General features: G+C 43.8%; 1 long non-coding RNA gene across 7 annotated transcripts in view; it reads left to right on the top strand.

The window, feature by feature from the left end:
* The window catches only part of LOC121544766, a 111,793-nt gene that overhangs the window by 40,766 nt on the left and 45,258 nt on the right, over positions 1–25,769 (top strand). For 4 of the 7 annotated variants that reach the window (XR_006657603.1, XR_006657604.1, XR_006657601.1 and 1 more), the window contains 3 exons: positions 8,852–8,913; positions 9,184–9,263; positions 22,043–22,629. This is a non-coding gene — a long non-coding RNA (uncharacterized LOC121544766). Of the gene's footprint in view, positions 1–8,851; positions 8,914–9,183; positions 9,264–9,382; positions 10,319–22,042; positions 22,630–25,769 lie in introns of those variants that run through there. The other 3 variants (XR_006657602.1, XR_006657605.1, XR_006657607.1) reach the window with 3 other exon arrangements.

Raw genomic sequence — 25,769 nt, forward strand, 5'->3', positions numbered from 1 at the left:
CAACAAGACAACGACCCAAAGCACTGCTCAAAATCTACCCGGGCATTTATGCAGAGGAACAAGTACAACGTTATGGAATGGCCATCCCAGTCCCCAGACCTGAATATCATTGAGAATCTGTGGGATGATTTGAAGCGGGCTGTCCATGCTCGGCAACCATCAAACCTATCTGAAGTGGAGATGTTTTGTAAGGAGGAATGGTCCAAAATACCTTCATCCAGAATCCAGACACTCATTAGAGGCTATAGGAAGCGTCTAGAGGCTGTTATTTTAGCAAAAGGAGGCTCTACTAAATATTGATGTGATTTTTCTGTTGGGTGCCCAAATGTATGCACCTGTCTAATTTCGTTTTGATGCATATTGCACATTTTCTGTTAATCCAATAAACCTAATTTCACTACTGAAATATGACTGTGTCCATCAGTTATTTGATAGATCAAAATGAAATTGCTGATCCAAACACCCAATTATTTATAAATGGAAATCATGGAAATTGTCAGGGGTGCCCAAACTTTTTCATACGACTGGATTTGTTGAACAAAAGTTGAGATCTTTCAAGAATCTCTAAAACAGAAACATTATCTCTCAGCCTCATGGCAAAATGTGTACAATAGCATGATATTAGCTAAAATACTGAAAATGTTTCACTCAGCCCAATGAAAAAAATAAATATATATTTTGTGGGGGGGTTTGCTTGGATCCGCGAAGCTGCGCTACGCCATTGATCAGAAGGGAGGAGGTGGGGAGGAGGAGGAGTGAGAAGTAGGGGATCTTGGCAGTTGAGTAACGGCGAGCACAGTTGATTGCACAGCGCATTAATGAAACCTGTCAATAACCCTATTGTGTTGGTAGGCCGGTGTTGCGTACCTCTCTGCTTTTACATACCTCAAAATATATGGGCTGTGAAGAGTAGATTAAAATCTACTATATCTCATTTAAGCTTTTAAACGGCCCCGGCAAGAATGGAAAAGGTGAATGTATCGTCACCTAGGTATGTCTTCTAAGCCATTGTGGAGCCTGGGGGATAGAGGGATTGGGTTGCTGAATAAGAGGATATATGTTTTTTTTCTCTTCAGTTTGGTGTGTGAAGAGTGCTACCTGTATCTACTTGACAGTGGAGTTGGATCCCTTTGACAGTGCAAGTGATAAATGATAATTCCGTGGTAAATGGCTATTTTTACTCTCAAACCACTTGTAGCGATACATCATTATGGAGACACTGTTTACGTGCTCTTAAGTGCTTGTTGGTGCATTTTGGAGCAATCAGTTGAAAGGGGTGCCAGCTAGACTGATGACCTAGTGAATTGAATGGCATGACGTGTTCAGGTTTCTAGATGTCTCTCAAAACCATTGATATGGCCACTGTTGGAATGTAGTTCATCATCTAAATTGTATAATTAGGGTTCTCTTTGCAGCGTATCTATTTCTCCTATTTGAATGTTTGAGGAGGTAGTCTATGACTAGGCCTAGTATATTTCCTCAAACTTGAATCTTTAGCTTTTCAAAGAGAGAGATTATCTAAAGAATCCAATTCTGAGCCTGTTATAATTTTACTGAGATCGTTGTGTTCTAGCAGCTCTGTAAAGTAAATGTATTATCATTGTGTTCTTTCTTAGTTTCTGTTCGATCTGTGGAAGTCCCTTTATCTAGCTTTAACACCGTGCTCTTGACTCTTCTCCCTTTGATATCAATGATCACACTGTCCTTTCTTCCACCCTGTCTGAACGCAATTAACCTAGAGGATGTTAGAGAAGAGAGTAATTATGCTATTGCAGGGCTTTTTAAAACAACATCATCTTCATTTGGTCGCCGAGACAAAGTCTCTTTGTGTCTGGCCCAGGAATGCTGCTCTGCTCTGCTATATGCTGCTGCTCTCTGCTATCGCCCCAGCATCACTATTCCCTTCAAATTAGCGCCTGAAGTCATCCACGGCCAAAGAAAACACCTCACCTCAAAGTCCCCCAGCAACCGGGCCACCGTACCGCCAAGCATTCAACCCCTTCTCTTAACACATACTCCTCTAAAAGCAAATTCCACACATTTCTTTTAAATGCTATAATTAGAAAGGAAAACAGCTCAGGTGTGCCAGGGCTGTGTGTGTGTGTGTGTGTGTGTGTGTGTGTGTGTGTGTGTGTGTGTGTGTGTGTGTGTGTGTGTGTGTGTGTGTGTGTGTGTGTGTGTGTGTGTGTGTGTGTGTGTGTGTGTGTGTGTGTGTGTGTGTGTGTGTGTGTGTGTGAGAGAGAGAGAGAGTTTATTTGTGTGATTATTAGTGTGTGTTTTTTGGCTACAGGTAGAAAGGGAAGATCTTATCATGGTCCCTTACTCCTCACCTGTCCTGAGGCAGGGGGAATTAGAAATGAGAGAATTGAATGGGGCCGTGAGCGCCTCTGGCCCTTTTAAGGCACCACTCAAATAATTGCTGCTTTGGTTCGAAGCAGGTCTGAGCAGGGAGGTGTGCTCTTTGGGGGGTATTGGGTGACAGAGGGGTGTACCTGAGGGGATAAGGTAGGGTGCGAGAGGGATTTACCTTCACAGACCTCAGGAGGAGATAAAAACAGCTCTCTCAGGGCAGAGGTCAAAGCCACATCTGAAATGACAGAGAATGCAGCGATGTTTATATGCTATTGGTTCTTCTGGCACTGTCTGCAAGATATGTTTTTCTTTGGGAGGATGGCGACTGCGTGGCGACTGCGTGGTAGTTTGAATGTAATATTCCTTTATTACCTACTTAGAGAAACAGGTGAAAATTAGTGGTACACCGATAACAAAAAAATGCATTTGCAGCTGCTTTTGCTTTTTTTCTGTGAAGGGAAGATATTTTGAAGGTGACAAATCCCCAATTGCCAAAAGACAGTTGGAGAAAGAAAGAGAGAAAGAATAGACTGAAAAATATTATTTTCAGATTTCTGTCTCCTGAAATCCTATGTAGTGAAGGCTATTGAACTTCTTTAGATATAGAGCATAGCAGAACATTATAAAACCAAAAGAACATTTCTCTGTAAATGTGCATTATGTGTATTAGAAGATAATGAAGTTTTACCTAAGTAGTATTAGACGATAATGAAGTTTTACCTAAGGCCTCCCGAGTGGCGCAGTGGTCTAAGGCACTCTATCACAGTGCTAGCTGTGCCACTAGAGATCCTGGTTCGAATCCAGGCTCTGTCGTAGCCGGCCACGACCGGGAGACCCATGGGGCATTGCACAATTGGCCCAGCGTCGTTTGGCCCTTCTCGCCACAATGAACTGAAGCAGCAATATTTGATATCAAGTTTTACGACTTACATTTTGCTGCTAGTATGGTCACCAGCAATAGTCAGTGGTACCTATTGGATTTCAATTCTGCAGGATCTTTGTTTCGTTTATATTTAGTGTCTTAGACTTTTTCTAAAAGGATAAAGTCTGTGTAAAACGTGCAAGATACATTGGTTATAATTACCCACAATTTGTCTTTTTTAATTTGTTGGATTTAAAAGACACCCTGCCTATAATTCCTCTCAGAAACATTGAATTTCAGATAAGAGCTTGAACAAATCTTCACATACAACCTTAATCTTATCATCTTTTGTTTGTGGCTGCCTCCTTCCCTCACTATCTCCTCCCTTTCTTTCTCTTTCTCTCTCCCTTTGTAAGATGAGGTGATACTGAACAGCTATTGTTTTCGCTAAGGTCTTTGAGAGCCTTGTTCAAAGGCTTGACGCGGCTCACCTTCTAGCGGGAGATGCTTATTTCATGCATTTAAAAGCTAAAATGTTTCACATCATGAATCAAATTTTCTCTCCCTTTTCTCTCTGAAGGTAAGGATTAAAGCCAAGCTGTCAGTCGGCAGGCATGCCAGATTTTAAGACGACTCACGGATGGCTGCGATACTCTGCTTTTGCTCTGGCAGTATCTAGAATCTCTCTCCCAGGTTTTAATTTAGAATTAGGTGCAATGTAGCAGAGCGCCAAAGACACTGAGCCAGAGAAAAACACTAGTTTCAATTAAGAAGGTAACTCATGCTATAGGTTTACATGAATCAATGGATGATATGTGCTTAGGCCATTTCCAGTGGTTAAAAAGTATACACAAGGTTTTGCTTTTCTGCTGAAATAGTTGTGATTCCATACGTCTGAGAGAGAGCCAAAGGAGAGTTCAGAAAGGAGTGAGTGTACCTTTTTGTCTGTTCACACTGCCTTTTGTTTCAAACCTTTTGTTTCAAAGATCAGTTTATTATGATTAGACTACTTTAAAAAAGTGTTTGTTTGAAGTAGTATAATAAGAAGATAGTCATAAATATGAGTTTAGCTACCTTTTTTAAAGTATTATTGTAGTAATTCCATCTTTCCGCACTATTTGTTTTGTGTACAGCATAACCATCAATGCACTTACAGAAATAACATTTTTATACAGTATTTGCAAAGTTTTACATGTCACTATGATTTAGACTTGAACATATTACTGATGTGACTGTTCAAAGAGGCCAACACTCCTCTTTTTCCACACTCATATCAAGCATTGGCACAGTGGCAGAGTAATTTTGCGAACACAGAACACCTTAAAATGCGTTTACTCATTACTCGACTCTCTGGTTTGAGGAGTTCACTGAATTTAATTGCGGTTTTATAGGATAATACGGGATAAAAAGCCTTTTAAGGGCCAGCCATTCCTTTTTGTCTCCAAGGAAAGCTTCTCTCTCCAAGTGTGGCCAACCTGTCTCTGGCGGCAGACAAATGGCAGCTTCTAGTGGGCTTATTTGGGTTTAATGTGGCATAATGAGGTTAGGTAATTGGGTTTAGGTCAGGTTGTAAAACAGGTTGAGAGGAGACAGGGATGTGAAGACCATGTAAATGAGTGCAGTGTTAGATTGCTGGATGAAGCTAACAGTAACGGTGTGCTGCTGGGCTCACAGTAGCCACTAAGTGACACTCCCCAAACCTGTCTAGTATGGATTCAGTTAGTCCTATCTTATGGTTTAGCAAGAAGAAGATGAACAGATTTCTGTTGCCGTCCGTTATTCGTTAATTGTGGAATTTCATGAAGATGAAACTACTTTTATGTCATTGGAAAATTGGCATCTCAAGTCTCAATAGTTATATACTGTATGGTATTACTGTACGGTATATGGTATTGTATCACTTATTCCTGTCACGCACATCTCTAAGCGCTTGCAACCTCCCTCCCTGTAAATATCAAATCATGTATCATATATTATTTAGGATTAGTGGAAGTTAATGAACACATTAAAAAAGCAACATCCCCTCAGCAATTTGAAGCCAATCGTTAAAATGTGTTAAAAGGCATGACAAATTTTTCTCCTCCGTATTACCTTTGTGAGGGGTAAAGATGAGAGGATGTCGAGATTCGATTTTCTCACACTAATTAAGGCCACAGCTCCCCTGGGTGGAGAACAAGAGCCTGGCTCATTCACTCCTTTTACACTCCTCTCCCTTCTCTCATTCTCTCCTTCCCTCCCTCCCCCTGGTCTTCTCTCGCTTCTCCACAGCGCCGGACCATGGGAGCCTAGTTGAGGCTTAATTTGAAACCCACTTTGGGATTCTGCACGCCCCTCTCCAGATGAGCTGTGGAATCAAACTTCGACCTTTGATGTTGTCAGGACAAGAAGAGAATATCTTTTTTCTCATTATGATTAGCCTAACTTTTCCTTTTTAATTAAATATAGACACTTGATGAGCAGGAATGGATTAATTTGAATGGTATAATGAATGTTCTGAGGTTTTGGTAACCTAATATATCGGAACAGAATACTGTGGTGATTTGTAGGTTGCGTTGGCAAAATACCATATTAGTCTGTTATAGGTAATTACTTACATGTTTGTTAATGTGTCAGACTATGTATGGACAGCCACACTGACAAGATATGGATATGGGTGAAATTAAGTGAGCAACAACAACAATAAACTCAGTCACATGGAGCTGGATTTAGCCCTAGTTAATCTTGTCTAAAGTGGTCTCCATGGCTGTAGAATCAGTTAGTCTAGATATATTGGATTGGCTGAGGCTCTAGCATTAACAGGAAACCACTTTAGGATAACTTATATGAAGCCTTTTTAGTCATGGTGTTCACCTGGTTTCACCTTCTTAATGGGCATTTGACCCAACATCTGTTGTTTAGCTTTTGTCTTTTATTGTGTCTGCTGAGTAACATGTTGTTTCATTGGCTGTTTGAAGTTAAGAGCAAGTGGGGTCACCTGGGGTGATACCATAATTAGCTTGTTTGTTTGTTTACTTGAGGATCAGAGTTGTTTATTCTTAGACAATATTGTGTGACCTCATCGGCTTCCTCATCAAAGGGCTAAAGGTCGGATAGGAGGCGTCATCAGGAACAGGTGTCAGGAAAAGTCTGACAGGCAGACATAGGGTTTTGTGTCACGCAGAGTAAAACTATCAACACTTAACGAGATAGAGGGAACACAAACTGTTAGTGGCCTTAATGCGCAAGTAACCTATAACCTAATTGACATGCTAAGCCATTTATACAGCCATAGTGGCTGTTACTGGCTAATGTTGGAATCTCTAAGAATTGGGTGACTGCCTGGCTTATACAGTGAGGGGAAAACGTATTTGATCCCCTGCTGATTTTGTACGTTTGCCCACTGACAAACTAATGATCAGTCTATAATTTTAATGGTAGGTTTATTTGAACAGTGAGAGACAGAATAACAACAAAATAATCCAGAGAAACGCATGTCAAAAATGTTATAAATTGATTTGCATTTTAATGAGGGAAATAAGTATTTGACCCCCTCTCAATCAGAAAGATTTCTGGCTCCCAGGTGTCTTTTATACAGGTAACGAGCTGAGATTAGGAGCACACTCTTAAAGGGAGTGCTCCTAATCTCAGTTTGTTACCTGTATAAAAGACACCTGTCCACAGAAGCAATTAATCAATCAGATTCCAAACTCATCACCATGGCCAAGACCAAAGAGCTCTCCAAGGATGTCAGGGACAAGATTGTAGACCTACTCAAGGCTGGAATGGGCTACAAGACCATCGCCAAGCAGCTTGGTGAGAAGGTGACAACAGTTGGTGCGATTATTCGCAAATGGAAGAAACACAAAAGAACTGTCAGTCTCCCTCGGCCTGGGGCTCCATGCAAGATCTCACCTCGTGGAGTTGCAATGATCATGAGAACGGTGAGGAATCAGCCCAGAACTACACGGGAGGATCTTGTCAATGATCTCAAGGCAGCTGGGACCATAGTCACCAAGAAAACAATTGGTAACACACTACGCCGTGAAGGACTGAAATCCTGCAGCGCCCGCAAGGTCCCCCTGCTCAAGAAAGCACATATACAGGCCCGTCTGAAGTTTGCCAATGAACATCTGAATGATTCAGAGGAGAACTGGGTGAAAGTGTTGTGGTCAGATGAGACCAAAATCGAGCTCTTTGGCATCAACTCAACTCGCCATGTTTGGAGGAGGAGGAATGCTGCCTATGACCCCAAGAACACCATCCCACCGTCAAACATGGACGTGGAAACATTATGCTTTGGGGGTGTTTTTCTGCTAAGGGGACAGGACAACTTCACTGCATCAAAGGGACGATGGACGGGGCCATGTACCGTCAAATCTTGGGTGAGAACCTCCTTCCCTCAGCCAGGGCATTGAAAATGGGTCGTGGATGGGTATTCCAGCATGACAATGACCCAAAACACACGGCCAAGGCAACAAAGGAGTGGCTCAAGAAGAAGCACATTAAGGTCCTGGAGTGGCCTAGCCAGTCTCCAGACCTTAATCCCATAGAAAATCTGTGGAGGGAGCTGAAGGTTCGAGTTGCTAAACGTCAGCCTCAAAACCTTAATGACTTGGAGAAGATCTGCAAAGAGGAGTGGAACAAAAACCCTCCTGAGATGTGTGCAAACCTGGTGGCCAAATACAAGAAACGTCTGACCTCTGTGATTGCCAACAAGGGTTTTGCCACCAAGTACTAAGTCATGTTTTGCAGAGGGGTCAAATACTTATTTCCCTCATTCAAATGCAAATCAATTTATAACATTCTTTACATGTGTTTTTCTGGATTTTTTTGTTGTTATTCTGTCTCTCACTGTTCAAATAAACCTACAATTAAAATGATAGACTGATCATGTCTTTGTCAGTGGGAAAACTTACAAAATCAGCAGGGGATCAAATACTTTTTTCCCTCACTGTACTTTCTAAGGTGAGGTCTTATTGCTCTCTAAGCTTTGATCTGAGATAACATGAGGATGAAGAGACTGAAGTAAGAGGTAAAGGTGTTATTGGAATGTGGCACTGGTGGGTACTGAATTCTGGCTACTGGGTACACAGACGTACAGTACCCATCTTCTTCCTATCCTCCTGTTTTTCTCTCTGCTGCCCCACACAGCTGAGGGCCTGTGAGTCACTTCCATGCACCGTTTAAGGGGAAGGAGAGGGGAAAGGCAAATAAACAGAATCTCTCTCTCTCTCTCTCTCTCTCTCTCTCTCTCTCTCTCTCTCTCTCTCTCTCTTTCTCTCTCTCTCTCTCTCTCTCTCTCTCTCTCTCTCTCTCTCTCTCTCTCTCTCTCTCTCTCTCTCTCTCTCTCTCTCTCTCTCTCTCTCTCTCAGAGTTTAGGTTCTCAAAGAAAACCAGACCAGGGGTGCTTCTCTTGTTTTGCCACGCTACGACTGAAAGCTGTTACCCTTACCCGGAGAGATCTGTGTACATTACTTGCAAAGTCAAATAGATCCAGGGTGCAGGTTTACGTGTGTCTGCCCGTAAAGCCTCTTTGCCTGTCATCTTCAATCTCTGTTCTCTGTCCCTGATCAGGCCTCCTGCTCTCTCTCTTCTCCTGTGGTGTGTGTGTGTGTGTGTGTGTGTGTGTGTGTGTGTGTGTGTGTGTGTGTTTGGCAGGGCTGGACCCTGAGAAACACTTGGGGAAACCTCTGGCTGACATGGAGCCCTATCTAACTCAGGTCAGAGCGTTACCTCACCAGGCTGGACCTGCCTTTGTTGTACACTTCTGTCACCCTGAATGAACTCACTAAAGGCTGACCTCATTCAAACTTTGACTGCTTACTATGCATCATTGATTTAAATCTAATGACTCAATATATGACCAACAGTAATGTTTTGGCTAGTGTTTCAAAGATACATTATTTGATTTAGAGTAAAGTGATGGCTTTTAGGATGGATCTTAAAATTATATGATTATAAACATGAATTGTTTTGTTTTTGTTGGACAGCTCTCTCAGAAGTATGGAGAAGGGGGCAGATAAGAGGCGTTTACTCTTGACTGTCCTCTATTCAAGAGGAGACTTGTTATGTAAGTCCAGAATTGAACGTTGTAAGGCTATCTTTCTTGAAATGAATGTACACTTTTCTTGCGTCAGACAAGATGTGCTGTTGTATGAAATATATAAAAGTTTGTAAATTTTTCTGCAGTGATGCTATGGAGACAGTGATTCCACTCTGCAGACGCATTTGCTCCGTTTGGCTACATGCACTTCAGCAAGATGCACACAGAGGACAAAGAGAATATAAGTCTTGCTTTTGCAGAGTTAGGCTATTTTTGTGTCAGAGTTAGGCTATTTTTGTGTCAGTTAGGCTATTTTGTGTCAGTTAGGCTATTTTTGTGTCAGTTAGGCTATTTTTGTGTCAGAGTTAGGCTATTTTTGTGTCAGTGTTTAGGGGTTTCAGTTCAAGTTGTTAATGCAATTCAATGTTTTACTTTATATTATTAAGGATATTAACAAAATGAATCACACTTCTACACCATGATACAGAATTAATTCAGTAAACAGAACAAATAGTACAGAACATCCCCTGATAGTTGCTTTTTTGATGCGTGATACGTTTGCTTATAGAAAAAAAAAGGAGGGAAAGCACTGTGGGACAGGGGAGAGATAAGCCTCCAGAGGGTCTCCCTCTCTCCATCTCTCCCTTTCTCCATCCCTCTCTCGTCTAGCTCTACTTTGATGTCTGCAATATTCACTACTGCCTGAAACTAGGCCTGGCTTAATAAACATGTCTGCTCAAATTAATGCACTTAGGATTCAGGTAGCTGGATAAGCGGACTGGGTGGGGGGATGGAGGATGTTGGGGGTGATGTGGGGAGGCGATGGGAGTGAGTAAAAGGAGGTGGAGGAGGGTGGAGCTCTGTAGGACGAGGGATAATCCTCTGCTTCTAGGGTGACCACATTTAAAATACCCAAATGCGGGACAACAGGATGATTTTGCGGGACATTCGTGGGACCGTGTAGCCTACATGAATACAAAATGTTGGCTCGTTCTTATAGAAATATTGTATGTATCATTAAGGCAAATGTAGGGAGATGCCAAAGGTAAACTATAATAAACATGATTGACATTTTGTAATCCAGATGCATGTCTAAATAAGGAATATAGCCAAATACAGTGTGTAAACATGCTTTAATGAATGTATGTATATTACTTTTTAAAGTGTCTGAGCCACGCCACCAATATAATGAGATAAGGGGAAGAGGCCTCATATGGAAAAGCGCCCATGGCCTTTTGGAGTAAGCAACATGTGTTATTGGACTTTGAAAGATAATAGTGGCGTGGCAGTTAAAGATGTTAATCAGTTATCTTAAGGGGAGTAGCTTTGTATGCTATGTAAACATGACTGTGCATTTGTGTGTGTATAAAAGAGATCTCTGAGCCAAAGAGAGACAGTTGCTCCATGGAGCAAGCTCGGCTTTATTATGCAATGAAGTCTAATTTTTGGATTCACAAGCTCCAGTTTCTTGAGAGATATTTTTGAGTTGACTACATTTGAGTCAAATATTTCTACGACATTTGTCACGTTTAACCAGTGAAACGCCCAAACTGCATCTGCATGCCAATCATTTGATCTCAATCCGTTTCATGGGAGTATACATTTAGATCTTCTTCAATTACTTTTTAATGAGCAGATGGTGTTAACAAACTATTAGCCTTCCTGTATTTTGTTTAAATACAAGCAAATTCTGCCTAGTGGCTCACACTGTTGATGTCACGATCGTCGTAAGCAACGGACCAAGGCGCAGCATGATATGCGTACATACTTTATTAAATGTACAACACGAACCAAAACAACAAAACAAACGATACGTGAAGTCCTAGGTTAAACAACAAACCTTACGGATCAAGATCCCACAAAGTAACATGCCCGCAGGCTGCCTAAGTATGGTTCCCAATCAGAGACAACAAGCTACAGCTGCCTCTGATTGGGAACCACCCTGGCCAACATAGATCTAAACGATCTAGAACACAAACATAGAAAACTAAACAATGCAACCTACACACCCTGGCTCAACATAAAGAGTCCCCAGAGCCAGGGCGTGACAGTACCCCCCCCCCCAAAGGCGCGGACTGCAACCGCGCCACACCAACACAACAGGGTAGGGGCCGGGTGGGCATTCCGCCTCGGAGGCGGATCCGGCTCCGGGCGTGACCACCACACTCTCTCTACCCCCCCGTTGCGCCCCTGGTCTGGTCCCGCTGGCCAGAGCTGGACTGAACACCGGTGGAGCGGATTGCTCTGGCTCCGGCGTGGAGCAGCTGACCGGTGCCGGACCAGGCACCGGTGGAACAGGCACGGACCGTGCCGGACTGACGACGCGCACCACTGGCTTGGTGCGGGGAGCCGGAACGGGCCGGACCGGGCTGACGACGCGCACCACTGGCTTGGTGCGGGGAGCAGGAACGGGCCGGACCGGGCTGACGACGCGCACCACTGGCTTGGTGCGGGGAACAGGAACGAGCCGGACTGACGACGCGCACCACTGGCTTGGTGCGGGGAGCCGGAACGGGCCTGACCGGGCTGACGACGCGCACCACTGGCTTGGTGCGGGGAGCAGGAACGGGCCGGACCGGGCTGACGACAGCGCACCATTGGCTTGGTGCTGGGAGCAGGAACAGGCCGGACCGGGCTGGCGACGCGCACCACTGGCTTGGTGCGGGGAGCAGGAACGGGCCGGACCGGGCTGACGACGCGCACCATTGGCTTGGTGCGGGGAGCAGGAACAGGCCGGACCGGGCTGGCGACGCGCACCACTGGCTTGGTGCGGGGAGCAGGAACGGGCCTGACCGTACTGGGAACACACACCACTGGCCTTGTGCGGGAATCAGGAACGGGCCGGACCGGACTGGTGACACACAACACTTGCTTGGTGCGAGGAGCGGGACTGGGTTTCCTCATAAACCTCCGCTCCCTCTGCTGCCTAACTAGTTCCTCTCGCCGTGCCTCCACACTCTCCTTCTCCCTCGTGACCAGTGGCCCCAGTAACCTAGTGGCCTCCTCTGCTAACCGGCTGAACCGCTCTATCGCGGCCTCCTGCTGCCTCGTCGTCCACGGCGTGAGCTCCCTCCCTAAAAAATTTTTGGGCTTGTCTCTCCCCCGTGCTCATGGCCTCCATCCCTCTTGCCAGACTCTCACTCATCTCCTCCCAGGTCCATCCTCTCTCCTCGTCACGCTGCTTGATCCAGTCGAGGTGGGATCTTCTGTCACGATCGTCGTAAGCAACGGACCAAGGCGCAGCGTGATATGCGTACATACTTTATTAAATGTACAACACGAACCAAAACAACAAAACAAGCGATACGTGAAGTCCTATGTTAAACAACAAACCTTACGGATCAAGATCCCACAAAGTAACATGCCTGCAGGCTGCCTAAGTATGGTTCCCAATCAGAGACAACAAGCTACAGCTGCCTCTGATTGGGAACCACCCTGGCCAACATAGATCTAAACGATCTAGAACACAAACATAGAAAACTAAACAATGCAACCTACACACCCTGGCTCAACATAAAGAGTCCCCAGAGCCAGGGCGTGACAGTTGAGTTCTGGCAACTAAGATATTTTTTTGCCTATTCAGCTAACCACCCTAAAATCATAAGAAAACAGTAACATTATATTATTCTATTATATTTGGTTCTGTTATGTAGAATACTAATTAATCATTATGTGATCTTCCAAGACATTGATTCAACTTTGATCTAACTTTACTAATCGTGCACCATTGTGAGAAGTGGCAGAGCTCGCTCGGGCAGCACTACATCCCTACTCCCGCTGCATCGAATGAGCTAATTGAAGTGCACATAGCCTATATTATTTTGCCTCGCGCAACATTTGGTGATGCAGAAACGAGAGAACACGTGGCCGTTTTATGAAAATCAGGGAATATTTGGCCAAGGAAACATTTCTGGTTGGTCTCAGGAAAGGTAAAACAGTTAGGAAGGGAAACTGTTCAAATGGGATTGAGTGAAGTAGCAGCAAATATGTTGAATGAACAACTAATGAGCATCGAGAGCCTCACAAGTTTGACGGAAATACCTTATATCTTTCAGTCTAATATGGCTATTTACCTACTTTTGTAGCGCTTCGTCAGAATCACGCTCTTTGTAAGGAGTTAGGCAACTGTCCTCTCCAAGTTTAGCTGGAATTTAGCCCGAAAGGATTTGAGAAATGTGATTGGTTGACGATAGGCCTATGACATTGGCCTAGGTCTCATCTTGCACTGCGCAGAATATCAGATCTCAGAAACGATTGGAGAAGTGTTTATTTTCATAAGCGCAACGTGACTGCAAGAGACAGGTTGGAATGTCTGACTGAAATACAGAACAAATCAACCTTTTTTTCTAAATTAGTGGTGTTTGAATTTGTTGATAAAATGCGGGACATGATTGTTTGGTTGCGGGACGTGGGACAAAGGACCAAAATGCGGGACTGTTCTGCACAATCCGGGACATGTGGTCAAACTACCTGCTTCCTATCATCAAAGTGAGAGAAGAGAGATTATCCAGGCCCCACAGTCAGAGCATCAGATTGACTCTTAATCCTTAAAAGTTTATTGACGCACCCATGTGTCAATCTAAGTAACATAATCCCCATCAAAATCCATCAGTTTAAACTAGAGATTAAATATGTGTAAAAAAAAATCATTTAAAATCCTGAGCATTCTTATACAGTGCATTCGGAAAGTATTCAGACCCCTTGACCTTTTCCACACTTTATTACGTTACAGCCTTATTCTAAAATGGAAAAAATATTTTTTCCCCCTCATCAATCTACACACAATACCCCATAATGACGAAGCGAAAACAGGTTTTTTGAAATGTTAGCAAATGTATTACAATTTAAAAACAGAAATGCCTTATTTGCATAAGTATTCAGACCCTTTACTATGAGACTCGAAATTGAGCTCAGGTACATCCTGTTTCCATTGATCATTCTTGAGATGTCTCTACAACTTGATTGGAGTCCACCTATGGTAAATTCAATTGATTTGACATGATTTGGAAAGGCCCACACCTGTCTATATAAGGTCCCACAGTTGACAGTGCATGTCAGAGCAAAAACCAAGCCATGATGTCGAAGGAATTGTCCGTAGAGCTCAGACACAGGATTGTGTCGAGGCACAGATCTGGGGAAGGGTAGCAAAACATTTCTGAAACATTGAAGGACCCCAATAACACAGTGGCCTCCATCATTCTTAAATGGAAGAAGTTTGGAACTACCAAGACTCTTCCTAGAGCTGGCCACCCTGCCAAACTGAGCAATCGGGGGAGAAGGGCCTTGGTCAGGGAGGTGAACAATAACCCGATGGTCACTCTGACAGAGCTCCAGAGTTCCTCTGTGGAGATGGGAGAACCTCCCAGAAGGACAACCATCTCTGCAGCACTCCACCAATCAGGTCTTTATGGTAGAGTGGCCAGACGGAAGCCGCTCCTCAGTAAAAGGCACATGACAGCCTGCTTGGAGTATGCCAAAAGGCACCTAAAGACTCAGACCATGAGAAACAAGATTATCTGGCCTGAAGAAACCAAGATTGAACTCTTTGGCCTGAATGCCAAGCATCACGTCTGGAGGAAACCTGGCACCATCCCTACGGTGAAGCATGGTGGTGGCAGCATCATGCTGTGGAGATGTTTTTCAGTGGCAGGGACTGGGAGACTAGTCAGGATCGAGGGAAAGTTGAACGGAGCAAAGTACAGTGAGATCCTTGATGAAAACCTGCTCCAGAGCACTCAGGACCACAGACTGGGGCGACAGTTCACCTTCCAACAGGACAATGACCCTAAGCACACAGCCAGGATAATGACCCTAAGCACACAGCCAAGACAATGCAGGAGTGGCTTCAGGACAAGTCTCTGAATGTCCTTGAGTGGCCCAACCAGAGCCCGGACTTGAACCCGATCTAACATCTCTGGAGAGACCTGAAAATAGCTGTGCAGTGACGCTCCCCATCCAACCTGATAGAGTTTGAGACGATCTGCAGAGAAGAAACTGAGAAACTCCCCAAATACAGGTGTGCCAAGCTTGTAGCGTCATACCCAAGAAGACTCAATGTTGTAATTGCTGCCAAAGGTGCTTCAACAAAGTATTGAGTAAAGGGTCTGAATAATTATGTAAATGGTATATTTACCTTTTTTATTTTAAATAAATATGCCCAAAAAAATAAAAACCAGTTTTTGCTTTGTCATTATGGGGTATTGTGTGTAGATTGATGAGGGAAATGAATTTAATCCATTTTAGAATAAGGCTGTAACATAACAAAATGTGGAAAAAGTAAAGGGGTCTGAATACTTTCCGAATGCACTGTATATCCTAGATATAGGACAAGAGACTTTGTCTTTTTTTGCCATTTATGAATGTGTTATTTAATGCGTTTCTATGGGCCCAACCAGTGAGACAACGTGAAGCTGAATAAAACAACAGCATCTGGGTCAGTTACTCTGCTGTGCATAGTGTTTGTGATAAAGAAAACCAGTAGAGAATTGAGGATTAGAAATGGTTAGAGACACTGGGATAAGAGGAAGAGAGTGAAGAAGAGTGAAAGAGATCTACAGTAGGTCCAGTCCATGATGAAGAGGCTCTGCGTGTGTGTGTGTGTGTGTGTGTGTGTGTGTGTGAGAGAGAAAAGGGGTTTCAGAGTGTGCGTTTGTGTAGGGGTCAGGGGTGGGTTTGTGTGTTTGTGTGTATCGGGGAGGTAGCCTATTGCGGTGCTTCAGGGGCAGAGGCAGGGGTTGGGGTTGTTATTATGGACAGAAACCATAACCTCCAACCCCGGTGACCCTCCAGCTTTCATCCTCCATGCCTACAGCTATGTATTTTCGACCCCCATACACACACCCCTTCCACCCATACACACTCACCCATCCCCACAGCCCCTCTAGGTTGCTGGGTGGGGGAGGAGCAGAGCAGGGAGATTCCCTGGGCCTGGGATCCAGGGGAGAGGAAAACCTGCCTCATGCTGCAGTCCAAAGCTCTTTCCATCAGGGTGACAGATCGGCCCTGACACCAGCACTAGAGGACTAGAGGAGTGGGTGGTGGGCAACACGGGGGGAATCAAGGCCCTCCATCATTTGCCCCTCAGTTTTTCCCTTCCTGTGAAGGCAGCAACCGAGAGGGGCTGGAGTATAATTAATTTGATTATCATATGGCCAAATGCTGCTGACAGCAGGGGGGTGGGGAGTGAGAAGGAAGAGGGGGGGTGGGAATTTGTTAAGACATTTTGAAATATGTATTTAAATGTATGACGACCTGGTGGAATTTGGCAGGTAATATGTACTCTTTTGAGAATGCTAATGATTTTTTTTTAAAGAAGAGGGTATGTAGGCGAAGTTCTAAATAAACAGATGAATAAAACAATAGTGTGGTGAAATCCAAAGCATGTCAAAGCAAAGCTAGGAGTCAAGAAGAGTTGTGAGTGACAGCCAGCATGATTGAATTTACAGTATCAGAAAATACCACCGCCTGTCGCCCCTCCCTGCTTGGTGTAATTCATGAATATGTTTGCATGTTGTTTCATATTCATTCACCTTGATGGTATTTGTGTCTAGGCCTTCGTCAGAAAAGAGTGACAAGCATAGCATTTACACTACATTACATTTACGTCATTTAGCAGACGCATAGCCTAGTCTGCTGTCACGTCTACTCCCGCTCCTTCCCCTCCGGCGTTCGATGTCACCGGTTTACGAACCACCGGTCCTGGTAACCATCATTACGCGCACCTGGCATCAAAATTTACGCGCACCTGCGCTTCATCATGAGGCACACCTGGACTCCATTACCTCACTCATTACCTCCCCTTTATCTGGCACTCCCTTAGGTTCTTTCCCAAGGCTGTATTGTTTCTGTGTTTCATGTCAAGACGCTACTCCTATGTTGTATCGTTCCATGTTCTTTGTTATATTAAACTTACCACCTGCACCTGCTTCTCGACTGCCAGCATCTACGTTACATCTGCGTAGTGGTGGATTATTGAAAAATGAATTGCACTCTGTTTGGTTATTTTGTGCTGGTTGTGTGTGGTTTTGGGCTGGTTTTGGCTTGATGTATTCCCTGCTGGTGTTTTATTGCAGGGCGCGGTGGCGATCGCTTTGCCCCTAGGTAGTTGTCCTTGCTAGAGCGCCATTGACAAGATGCCTGAGGAGGCAGAATATGCTGATCAAGCTAAAGACATCCAGGAAGAATTTACATCAAATGGCGACCTTAGTTGTCATTGGGGCTGTGGTGAGGCGCTTGTGTGTGTGTGTGAGTGTGAGTGTGTGTGTGACATGTGTGCCTGCACTGTATCTGTGTAATGTGGTCAGTGTCATGATTATAGCATTTTTGAGTGATAGTTTGACGAGCTGTCATTCTAAGAACATATTTATGACTGTTTAGGAATTCCATGTTTTGAATGAATTATTACTTAGATGTTATATACATATTACAAAATAGTCATCATATCAGAAAAGCAATAATTCCACAAGTTGCAGGCCTCTATCAAACCTCCCCCTGGTCTGGTATCTGTCCCTCCAGACCCCCCCGTCCTGCTTACCTAGAAGCTCCAGGGGCTACCAGTGGATCTCAGGTATCACCGGGCTTCACAGCCCAGACCCAGGGATCCAGAGTCAGACCACTACAGCATTCAATCTGCTGCAAGATACAGTTCAGCACAGCAAAAGAGTTGGGAAGTACAGTGCCTTCGGAAAGTATTCAGACCCCTTTACTTTTTTCACATTTTGTTACGTTACAGCCTTATTCTGTGGGCTCCCGAGTGGCGCAGCGGTCTAAGGCACTGCATCTCAGTGCTTGAGGCGTCACTACAGACCCCCTGGTTCGATTCCAGGCTGTATCACTACCGGCCGTGATTGGGAGTCCCATAGGGCGGCGCACAATTGGCCCAGCGTCGTCCGGGTTTGGCCGGTGTCATTGTAAATAAGAATTTGTTCTTAACTGACTTGCCTAGTTAAATAAAGGTTAAATAAAACATTCTAAAATGGATTACATTTTTAAAAATCCTCAGCAATCTACACATAATACCCCATAATGACAAAGTGAAAACAGTGTTTTAGATATTTTTGCAAATGTATTAAAAATAAAGAACAGAAATACCTTATTTACATTAGTATTCAGACCCTTTGCTATGAGGCTCAACATTGAGCTCAGGTGCATCCTGTTTCCATTGATCATATTTGAGATGTTTCTACAACTTCATTGGAGTCCACCTGTGGTAAATTCAATTGATTGGACATGATTTGGAAAGGCACACACCTGTCTATATAAGGTCCCACAGTTGACAGTGCATGTCAGAGAAAAAACCAAGCCATGAGGTCGAAGGAATTGTCCCTAGAGCTCCGAGACAGGATTGTGTCGAGGCACAGATCTGGGGAAGGGTACATAAAACTTTCTGCAGCATTGAAGGTCGCCAAGAACACAGTGGCCTCCATCATTCTTAAATGGAAGAAGTTTGGAACCACCAAGACTCTTCCTAGAGCTGGCTGCCCGGCCAAACTGAGCAATCGGGGGAGAAGGGCCTTGGTCAGGGAGGTGACCAAGAACCCGATGGTCACTCTGACAGAGCTCTAGAGTTCCTCTGTGGAGATGGGAGAAACTTCCAGAAGGACAACCATCTCTGCAGCACTCCACCAATCAGGCCTTTATGGTAGAGTAGCCAGACGGAAGCCTCTCCTCAGTAAAAGGCACATGACAGCCCGCTTGGAGTTTGCCAAAAGGCAGCTAAAGAAACAAGATTCTCTGGTCTGATGAAACCAAGATTGAACTCTTTGACCTGAATGCCAAGCGTCACGTCTGGAGGAAACTTGTCACCATCCCTACGGTGAAGCATGGTGTTGGCAGCATCATGCAGGGACTGGGAGACTAGTCAGGATCGAGGCAAAGATGAACGGCGCAAAGTACAGAGAGATCCTTGATGAAAACCTGCTCCAGAGCGCTCAGGACCGCAGACTGGGGCGACGGTTCACCATCCAACAAGACAATGACCCTAAGCAAACAGCCAAGACAACGCAGGACTGGCTTTGGGACAAGTCTCTGAATGTCCTTGAGTGGCCCAGCCAGAGCCCGGACTTGAGAGACTCTGGAGAGACCTGAAAATAGCTGTGCAGCAACGCTCCCCAACCAACCTGACAGAGCTTGAGAGGATCTGCAGAAAAGAATGGGAGAAACTCCCCAAATACAGGTGTGCCAAGCTTGTAGCGTCATACCCAATATGTTATTAAAATAATCAATGTTGTAATCGCTGCCAAAGGTGCTTCAACAAAGTACTGAGTAAAGGGTCTGAATACTTATGTAAATAGGATATTAACGTTTTTATTTATTTATACATTTGCAAAAAAATGAAAACACCTGTTTTTGCTTTGTCATTATAAATAAAATTAAAAATAAATTGGTCATTTAGCAGACGCTCTTATCCAGAGCGACTTACAGGAGCAATTAGGGTTAAGTGCCTTGCTCAAGGGCACAGACAGTTTTTTCACCTAGTCGGCTCGGGGATTAGAACCAGCGACCTTTCGGTTACTGGCACAACGCTCTTAACCACTAAGCTACCTGCCGCCCTATATATTATGGGGTATTGTGTGTAGATTGATGAGGGGAAAAAACAATTTAATCAATTTTAAAATAAGGCTGTAACGTAACAAAATGTGGAAAAAGTAAAGGGATCCGAATACTTTCCGACTGATTCTGCAAACTAGAGCATCAGAAGTTCAAAACACGCTTAACTTTCCACTTCCAAGAAACATGAGGCTACTTGAAAATGATTTAGCTTCTCAGAAAATGTAGAAGTGACAAGTCACAAACTTAAACTAAATATTTGCTTTTATCAAATCAAAATGTAGAGCTTTTACATGATCTGACAGTTCAGAACTACTTTTACCAGGGGTGATATCAGGAATATAGAATATAAAAAGTGGTTGGTGCTTAGGAGTACTGGAGTGGCTGACGGCACTCTGTAGCCCCTTTGCAAGGTTTAGCCCTCAAACCAGACAATTTTTTAAAAAAAACGGAAAGGGAATATTCCTTTGTTCCCAGGACGCTTCTCTTGTTGTGTTAGCAAAATGCACTTGAAAAGGCGTGGCAGGCAGGGCCCGAGCAAAAACACAGCTCCTAATTCACAAACGCTCTTTTTAAGTTTGGGAGGGAAAGTGTGAAGGAGGCCAACATGTCAGCTGCTTTTCCATCACAGGGACGGGATAGCAAGCGCACCACACAAGGACAAGACACTTCAAATTAACCCAGAGCGGAGTGCATCCCGCTCCTCTTCAAACGCATGAACACAAACTCCCTCTCACACACACTCATGCTGTGTGGGCTAGCTCTTTTTCGCCCCGCAGAACTTTTTCTAAAAGTGCACGCTTTAACAGAGCATCTTATGTTTTTATTTTGTTCATTTTTTTCTAAAGAGAAAGATGAAAAGCATATTTAATGGTGATCGTGGTACGTGGCTGAACAGCCTTCATAGCACAGAGACGATATTAAAGGAGTTAATATTTAATGGAGAACCTCTTTGTATGAGGGCGAAGTGTGTGAAGTACTCTGAGATGCCAGCGTTGGCAAAGGAAAAACAAACTTGATGCCCTATCATATTATAAGGGGGAGAAAGGCCTTGCTTCAAGCCCCCCGTCTTCCCTTCCCGATGCTCTTCAAGGGAGCTGAGCTATGTACAAAGCAAGGGCTGAAAAAACATGACTCAGAACTACGGTGGGGTCAGGAATGATTGGATCCCTTGATAAAGATTAGAAAAAAATACTGTATAAAATAAATAATACAATTACCAAGCTATATTGTATGCTACATTTAAAAAATATATATTATTTTATACTAATACAATTGCTCAGTGAAATAGATTTTGTTTAACAAGTCATTTCAAAATATCCACTGGTCAAAATTAGATAGGGGTCAAAATTATTGGATCCCCTGTTTTCAATACTCTGGCATCCTCCCCTTGCGAGGATAATGACGCTGAGACTTTTTCTAAAATGATTTATGAGATTGGAAAACACATTGGGAGGGATCTTAGACCATCATATCCTTTCTCTGCGTTTATGGACCACCCTCTTCAATTCAAACCACAGGTTTTCAATGGGGTTCAAGTCCGGAGACTGAGATGGCCATTGCAAATGTTGATTTTGTGATCAATTAATGTGTGCTTGGGATTTTGACGTGTGCTTGGGGTTATTGTCTTGCTGAAAGATCCACTTGCGGCCAAGTCTCAGCCTCCTGGCAGAGGCAAGCAGGTTTTTGACAAAAATGTCCTGGTACTTGGTAAAGTTTATGATGCTGTTGACTTTAACAAGAGAACTTGGACCAGTGGAAGCAAAATAGCCCCGTAACATCAAATATATTTTACAGTAGGGATGAGGTATTTTCTGCATATGCATTGTTCTTTCGAAGGCCAAACCTACCACTGGTGTTTGTGTGGCCAAAGAGCTCTATTTTCGTGTCAACGGACCATAGCACCGGTTCCAATTCAAGTTCCAATGCCGTTTAGCAAACTCCAGGCGGTGCAATGGTCAGATGACATGAAAATAGAGCTCTTTGGCCACGTACACCCAAAGTATTGGTGTAAAGTAATATAATTTTGTAAACAAAAAATAGAGCGTTAAATATAGCACAGTATTTCTGTTATTTATTCAAATGTATCAAGTGATCCAATCATTCTGGACCCCACCGTATGTCAAGGTAAGCATAGTTCAATGTGCATTCAGTATGGTCCCAAGTGTCACCACAATCTTTTAGCAACCTAGTTTGTATTCTCCCTACAATTAGATATTTGTGCCTGTATCAGTAACCTGTGACTTGGTCCTGTGTAGGTGAGCTGGAGAGGAGAGGCTGGCAGCTGCAACATATTGTCCTGGTTCACCTGTATGTGAGGAACATGGAGGACATCAACAAAGTCTACACCACCCACTTCGGTATCAACCCCCCTGCCAGGTTCCCATCCCTGTCTCCTACGTCATATTACCTACACACACCTATCCTGCGTTCTTAGATCAGTGCAGATGAAGGACGGGATAAGGAGAAGAGATTACAGACTATTTAGCAACCCTGGACTGACCCCTCACCCAAAGAGCAGAGACAGTTCCCCTTTCAATGTTTTGCAGGCATATCTTTTCACATATTCTCACAAAATCCTTCATTGTCAGTATACTTTTGATGAGTATACAGGTCATGTCATCAGGCTCTCCTCCTTCATGTCCTCCCCTCCTCTTCATTCCTCCCACCACCTCTCCGGGGTGTGTGTCCAGGCCCCTCTGCCTGCCGGTCAGCTCCTCCAGATGGACTGCCTGCTCCACGACTGACCCGGAGGAGGGCACCTTCCACTGCAGAGGCCCTTCACGTCCAGAGCCTGTCCCGCTGGGTTCCCGCCAACATCGGGCCCTACAGCCAGGCCCTCATGGTAAGAGACCCCCAGGGGAGTGGAGAAGGAGGGGAGGGTGTTGGGATGGATGGCTGGGTGACTGGGTTGGAGATGTGGTTGTCTTTTAGATTCCAAGGGACTTAGTAGAAACATGGAAAGGAGGTAGTAGGGTGAATGGGTTGGAGATATATGTGTGTCTCTTTTGTTAATACTGGGAACTTACAAGAAGCATGAGGTGAGAGGGGGAGACTGATGGCTAAGTGGCTAGATTGTGTTTCTAGGGACTTACTAGGAGCATAGTGGTGCATAGAGCGTTCCTACTGAAAGACTGAGATGGATATGAATGGTTGATCATTATGGGGATCGGTATAACTAGCTACAACTTTGTAGTTTGAGTCTGGCGAGGAACTAGAAACAAAGACATCATAGCCTTTGAAATCCGACTAGGATCTAAAGCTGTGTGAGTGTGTATTTGTCTGCACTTGTGTGTGTGTATACGTTTGTTTGTGTATCTGCATCTGCGTTCGTGTGAAGTTTGGAGGATGGAAGGTATTTTCTTATTGTTTAAACACACAGACACAGCTCAACAGGAGAGAACACAGGAAGTGAGTGTATCCGTGGTTACATGGGCGGCTGGTGCTGTGTGTTTACCCAGTCTATACTGGGGATTACTCTAGTCAAGTTACTGTCAACAAGGCGAGTGTCCATCTCATCCACACTGACATTGATCCCTATCCAAATCCTCTGACGAGTGAGAACACGTGTGTATGGATGGATGGATGGATGGATGGATGGATGAGATATAGAACCGTTCAGTGTTGGGGATATCTTACCGATGTGTCAATGGTGCCTGGGGGGGAAGGGGTGGAATTCAGCTAAAAATGAATTTAACTTAGATAATCTGTTCCCAAGTATTCCCACGGGAAAATAATAGACATCTGTGATGTAATCAATGAATGAAATGATTGTTCTTTTCAAATACAATCTCTTTTTGGACTTAGTTGTGGTCAATTTGCAGTTTACAAATTATTATAATATGTTCTGGCCCCCCGACCATCCACTCCGACAAAAAAACGTCCCGCAGCTGAATCTAGTTGCCTACCCCTGCTGTAGACCCTTAGTGGCATATACAAACATTATGTCATTTCGCCTTTAAACAACAGAAGCATTTGTCTCGCTTAATGTGATTATTCATGATTGTTCAAAATCCAAAGCAATTTCCCCTGAAAACAATTACATCTGATTTGTTTGCACTGAACTCTATAGAATGATCCCAAAGACAGTATCTTGTCTCTCACTGTGCTGACTCTACGTCCATGCTACACTGGTTCAATTAAAACAAAAATATATGAACAACATCTCTGTGTTCAGGGGGTGAATTTTACATATTGATACAATTAGTCCCTCGCTGTGAGCATGCAGATATGTTGCCCCCCACGACTCACATCTTAATGAGAATCTGCTGCCGCGGAGATTTCCAATGTTGCCGTGTTGATATAGCCTAGCGTCGGGGTCCCAGCACCAATATAGACAGACAAAGGAGAGGCAGTCTGAGACCAAACCAACCCCCCTCTCGCCCAATTTAGGAAATAATGAGTGATTAAAAGTGGAATCCTATTAAAGAAAGGGGGAGGAGGAGGGGAAGGGGTTTGAATAGCTCAAATGCTTTATTCTGTAGTCTTAATTATTTCCTCAGTCTGGTTTCACACACAGGGACATTCTACAAGTTTAATTTACAAAATATTGCATTGTCTTGCTTTATGGCAATACTTTGATTGGTGAAGTCTATTGTTTGAGCTTTTAGGCCTGTTGTTAAATGGCTTTTTCATATGGCTGTTGAGACCCACAAAATAAAGCACTAGGCTGAAATGGCTAGTTTGAGGAACAGCACTGACAATGGCAGTAGGCTGAATATGGTAGAACAGAGAAGTGGCCAGAGTGAGGGACAGCACATGGCTCCTGACAGGCCTGGTACACTGGGCATGCCGGATCTGACTGGGACTGGGAGTAGGACTGGTGGCAGACCAGAGGAAGGCTTGGCGTGGCGTGTGATAGACGTTGAACCTTAATGCTCTGTCTGTCTGTATGTCTGCTCCACCTCTCTCCCGACTAACTGTTGATGTCGTCCGGAATCTGACAGATCCCTCTCTGCCCTGATGATGTACAGAATACGTTAACCTTTATGATGTCGTCGCCTCAGGCCCTTGGGGCGTGTTTTTGTTACCATCGTTAAGGTGAAATCAACCGGGAGGCTTACAAAAAAGGGACAATAATTTAATTTTGGGTTTGTTTATGTGTTTGTTGTTCTATCAGTTACACACTTGATTCGTTTCTGCTTGGAGGTCATGTTTAACATAATAATAGCAGTGATATGGTTCATGAGGGTTTTCTACAGGGGTGACGCATTTGATTGTGGTCACTGCTCTGCCTTAAGATACAATACCAGAGATCAGAGTCCCTCTTCCAACCAATTTGTTCTTGTTTTGGTATTTTGATGTTTATCTGTGATTTAATGTGAATTCTCTCCAGACATGTGTTTTGTCTACATTATTTGCATAATTTAATTATCAAAAATGACCCTGTTCAATCACATCAATCACTGGTGGAAAAAAAAGAGTCGTTCCAGCTTTAACAAAAAATGTAAAATGTCTATGGTTTCAGCTTTCGAAGTCACCCATGCTATTTACAACAACCACCAAGTTATCCCAAGAAAACTCTAATAAAAATTGTAATAAAAACAGATTTTACTGCATTTTCGCCCAGTTGTTGAATCAAGTCCCTCAGTATCACTCAGATTCCACAACCACATTTTTCATTATCATAATAATAAGAAAAAAAGTCTGATATTCTGTAGCATCCAGGTCTTTGTAAAGAAAAAACAATTTGTACTCATAACAGATGATTAGGCTTGCGGGTTGCCAGACTGAGAATATTGACCCTTCATTAACCAGCATGCTGGTAAACAGCAGGAGTCCCAAATGGGTGATTTTATTCACACCTATTTGATTTAATGCTTCCCATTCTATTCCCCCACAATCACAATCTCTTTGGAGCTGCATTACAGCCACAAACACAGTAGTGCCATATCTAATCAGATGAATGGTTGTTAAAACATATCCTCTTTCTTGTGTTAAGGTAAATGGAGCACCCATGGGACAATTGGTGGGGTAATGATATTC

The sequence above is a fragment of the Coregonus clupeaformis genome, chromosome 29 (assembly GCF_020615455.1).
Source record: "Coregonus clupeaformis isolate EN_2021a chromosome 29, ASM2061545v1, whole genome shotgun sequence".
Taxonomy (NCBI): domain Eukaryota; kingdom Metazoa; phylum Chordata; class Actinopteri; order Salmoniformes; family Salmonidae; genus Coregonus; species Coregonus clupeaformis.